The sequence below is a fragment of the Eublepharis macularius genome, chromosome 7 (genome assembly GCF_028583425.1).
Source record: "Eublepharis macularius isolate TG4126 chromosome 7, MPM_Emac_v1.0, whole genome shotgun sequence".
Taxonomy (NCBI): domain Eukaryota; kingdom Metazoa; phylum Chordata; class Lepidosauria; order Squamata; family Eublepharidae; genus Eublepharis; species Eublepharis macularius.
This window is the reverse complement of record NC_072796.1, coordinates 107,964,254-107,969,403: the sequence shown is the minus strand read 5'-3', so window position 1 is coordinate 107,969,403 and position 5,150 is coordinate 107,964,254. Positions and strand designations below refer to the sequence as shown.

Here is a 5,150-nt window from a genome sequence, read left to right as displayed (position 1 = left end):
TTGGGTGGGGAGGGTTGTTTGGAAAATCATAACCCATCTCATCCTCTCGCAAACCTTTGTCCAAGGAAGTCCATTAGTCATAACAAGTAAACATTCTTGAAAACATGCCAGAAAAGGGTGCCAGTAAGTAAGAATATTAATCTACTTGAGCAACTGAGTAAGAAGGCCTACTGTGGATATTTTCTTCAGTAATAAATCTTGGATTTTCTATAATAAAGAAACACAAAAGATGTGTAAGTACACACCTGTAGGAAAGAGTTAACAGTTTTGTAAAGTTTTACAACAGTTTTGACTTCACCACATCTGGATGAAGCTGTTGTCTCTCTTCTTTGGATCTTTACGTCAGAATCGGCGTGCTTCTGAGCATTCTTATTTTGCTAGAAGTCCCATTGAGCTTCTCCAAGAAGGTTGTCTGCTTTGGTGGACAATCTCCCGTCTTTTGCCCTTCACCCCTGCCACTTTTCAAATGTACAGCCAAAAAAAAAAAAAAAAAAGGAATGGCATTGTGAGATTCCAGTTACTTTCCTGGTCAAAAACCTGGAAACCTCTGCATTGCTTGATGCTTTAGGAATTTCCTAGATCTCTATAGTTTTTACAATAGAGATGTGGTAAATTCCTACACCATTGCACTATAGGTTGACTTTAGTAGAGAATAGAGATGGCCATGAACTGGGGGAAAAACCCGAACCATTCAGTTTATGGTTCGTCACGTTTCACAAACCATGAACCACAAACTTGTATGAACTTGCCCTGGTTTGCAAACTAGTTCATTTGGTTCGTGAAAATATCACTTCTGGGGCAGCAGAAGGTCACTTCCAGGGCTGCAGAAAGCCCATCTCTCCCGTTGCCTAGGAAACAGATTGATCGGCGCCAGGCTGTCTGCAATGACAAACTAAAAAATGAACCAAATGAACTGGCCGAAAAGTTCGTGGCAGTTCGTTAGAAATGGGCTCTGATGAACTGCCAGTTCATGAACCATGAACTAGCCCGGTTTGTGATGAATTTTGGTTCATATTTTGGTTCATGCCCACCTCTAGTAGACAATGTTTGTATCACTGCATTTCATCATTAAAGGGGTGAATACAAAATTTGTCAGTGAGGGCTGACCACCAGCCAATGGGGACATGCCCTCCCTATTGAACTGATAAGAACAGGTTGATATTCGTAGAGAATGATTGTATCACTTCCTCTAAGCACAAGAGAATAGCAGTGAATACAACAAAATCATAAATCAGATCTGACCACCAGACTATGGAGGACATGCCACCCTATTGAACTGATAAGAACAGATATTACACTTGGTCTTAGCAAAAAGGCTGAGAAGCAATTACAGCGCTGCATGATGTGATCATATTACCTCCATGTTTTCAGCTGGAAATTATGTAGCAGCTTTGTATGATACCATTATGCCCATTTCTAACCCCTGGGGGTCCCACCAGTTGCAAGCCATAGGTGCTTACTCCCTTATAATTGAGCTTAGGAGTGTAGTGTGGAACTTCTAAGTGAACTAGTATTCCTCAGCCAAGCATTAGCGGGTATAGCTCAAGTAAAATATCTTTGACTCCAGGATGCTTGAACATGTCTTAGTAATTAGTAGAATAAACAAATTAAGGAAAGCCATACATTCATAGAGTGCTTATTCATATAACATTTTTTCCACCAGAAGGCCAATTATGGTGGAACTTTCTGCAGTCCCACCATAATGGACACCCATGTCATGTGCATCCAAGTTTTTCATAATTAACCCTTTAAAATCCCACTGATTGTAATATGAAATAAGAGTAATGAGCACATTTGTCTTGGTAACAGATCATAACAAAATAACAACATAATACTGAAGGAAAAGGTTATATAATAATTTTAGAAATAAAACACAGGGTTTCCCTAATATAATTTCTGGGCTCTCTCTCATAAAGATCACATCATATATATTTAGTTAGCTAAGAGAGTAATCCTTAGCAGGTATACCCAGCTACTCAGGTGTATTCAGTCAGGTCTTACACTCAAGCAAGTATACTTAGGATTGTACTATTAGCAAATTAAAATTAACAAAATAATTTAGGGATGGCTGATTCCCCCCCCCTTCCTCCATCTATAACAAAATTTCTAGTTTTATCAAAATTCTTTAAGCTTGTCTTGAACTTGCATAGAGGGTTTCTCTGAAATTCACTTTTGACAAAATCTGGCGTTATCCCACAATCTCTTGTTTGCCCTAGGACTGTAGAAAGCATCAGGCACAAACAGAATTCGCAAAGCCCTACCTGACAAGCCTTGAGGTATAAGAAACAGGAGTTCATACCCAGGGAATGAAACATACACATAGTTGTTGTGGGTTTTCCAGGCTGTATTGCCGTGGTCTTGGCATTGTAGTTCCTGATGTTTCGCCAGCAGCTGTGGCTGGCATCTTCAGAGGTGTAGCACTACAATGCCAAGACCACAGCAATACAGCCCGGAAAACCCACAACAACCATCGTTCTCCGGCCGTGAAAGCCTTCGACAAACATACACATACCTAGAACCTGCTAGGGTGCTGACTTAAAAATGTAGTTTGGAGACTGTTGTTAAACAGAAGCAAGCTAGACCTTAGATTCATGACACCACCTTTCCTAAGACAATTTAAACCCAGCTTCAGTCAAAGGTTTGGTTACACTATTTCATAAGGCTCCAGACGTACTAATTGAGCAAGGTTGGGGTCAAATAACACCTTAAACCAACTAGATTGCCAAGCTATGAGCTTTTGAGAGTCAAAGCACACATTGTCACCGTTGACTCTTGAATAGAGATGGGCACAAACTACAAAAAAAACAAACCATGTAGTTTCCATGAACCAGGAACCACGAACTCCCACAAACTGGGGTAAGTTTGCGAACCAGTTCATGGTTCGTGGGGTTTAAATGCCCCTTTCTGGCTGCTTAGCAGCAGGGAAAGGAGCATTTGATTGTTTAAAGAGCCCTTTCTTGCCGCTTGCAAGTGGCAGGTCCCTTTAAATTATCAGCTGGCAGGAGGCGAGGGGGATAGTTTAGTTTAAAGGGCCCTACTGCTTGCAAGGGGCAGAAAAAGTTTATTGGCCATTTCCTTGGGGAAATGGCCATTTAAACTGCTTTTAATATGAACCAAACGAACCAGTAGACCAGTTCATGGAAGTTCGTGGAAATGAGCTTCCATGAACCACTGGTTCATGAACCACGAACTGGGCTGGTTCATGGGTTTTTTTGGGTCGTATTCAGGTTCATGCCCATCTCTACTCTTGAAATCTCATACCTTGGAAATCTAGTCAGTCTTTAAGGCACTTTTGGACCCAGATCTTGACCTCCAACTGCAGACCAACCCAGCTACCCACCTGAAACTATACCTATTCATTGTTGTTGATGTGTATTTCTAAATTGCCCATCATACCCTGACTAGTATCCAAAGTGAAGTAGCTGCAAGAACTTACTTGGGGTGGGGAGAAAAGGAACTGGTTCTGTGAATCCAGCCTCAGTAGTTAGGTGGGGAATACAACTCATCAGTCCTGGAAACCCTTGTCTGGGTATGGGATCTCAGGTATATTTCAACGCTAACACAGGGCAATAAGATAAAGGTGCCATGCCACCACTGATGGAAAACAATGTAATTTTTGGAATGTATTTCCAATCAACTTTTGCTTCTTTAAATAAAATGCATGTTGGAACCAGCCATCCAACCAACTCACAAAGAGAAATTAGATTTGCAAGCATGGACTTTCGCTGTTGCAAATGGGCTTTTCGTTAGTCCACTGAATAACCATTTGTCATAGGCTTTACTGTACCATGAAGTTATGATTAATATTATGGCTTGACTACAGCAGGTAGAAAGACCACATTCATTTTCAAAGTCACGTCTCATTGATTAGAATTCACTGCAGGTTATTCAAATAACGATCCACTCAGTTCCCGAGAGAATTTCTGTCTGATTTTTCTTTATCCTCATTAAAGATCCCAGGTGCAGACAAAGCTTTACACACTTCTAATTTGCATTATCCTTGGGAAGGAGGTAATTCACATGCCTCCAGTATATAGCACTTGGTTAGGGGTTTTTTTTAAAGTTTGCTCTTTCCTGTCTATTTAAATAAATCAAGAAATTTAGCCTTTATAAACCATCTGACAATAGAAAATGCCAGATTTTATTATGCTTAGTAATAAGCACGTGAGTTTTGAAATATCACTTATAATTCAGATAAAGCACACACACCCCACTCAGTCCTTTTAAACATATAAACTCAGTCCCTGACACCTAAGGGAAAGAATAATTCCTCTACAGAGAAAAGACACAAGTATTATACCACCATTTTGCTCTGATAAATAAGGAATTGTTTCTTCCTAAACAGTGACCAATAAGTTGGTGATTGCCCAAAAGATTTTAGATATTATCTAATTGTATGCCATCTAATTTTGCATTTGCTGAACACCAAATGGTTAAAACAGAAAAATGGTATCAATTCCTTCCAAAGCACTGTATGCTTGGCTTCACATCTGGATTTCCAAGGCATAAGCTGTGTGGGCCTCTGGATTGCAACAAAATACTGTGCCTTTTACTATTTTTATCTCTAGTCTTTGTTCTAATGAGTTTAGCCTCAAGGAGAGTGACAGCATGGTTGACATTTCATTGGGTTTCCATTTCTCAAGAGACAGGAAATTTTTTAACTAATTAAATAATGTTATAACATCTTCGAAACTACAAAGGCAATGCAAAACCACACAGCAGTGATCCTCTGGTTGTTCAGATCACACTTGTGCATCTATAGGTTTTATTATGCAGAATTGGCTCTCTTCAATGTCTTAGAAGCAATTCATATTAGATAAGCTTTGACTTTGATGATAATGTTCAAAACAGGTTTGCATATATATGAAATGAATTCAAATAGAGAAAAAGCTGTTAATAAATTACCGCAAAATGTGATTGAGTGATTCCTCCCATTTTCAACATCACTTGACAAACTGTGTTACCCTTAATTATGTTAGTAGTGACAGAGAATCTATACCATAAATAATAAGCAAAGAGTGTTAGCCATAAATAGATATTCAGGTGTATGGGTTAGATCCAGCCAACCTTCTCAGGCAATTTCAAACAATTTCCCTCTTTGCTCCAGCCTCTATGCCATGTGGCTTTTATGCACATGGATCTCATGATCC

General features: G+C 39.5%; 1 pseudogene; it reads right to left on the bottom strand.

The window, feature by feature from the left end:
- Positions 1-1,117: 1,117 nt before the first annotated feature.
- On the bottom strand, positions 1,118-1,328 carry LOC129334129 (U2 spliceosomal RNA; annotated as a pseudogene).
- Positions 1,329-5,150: the final 3,822 nt, after the last annotated feature.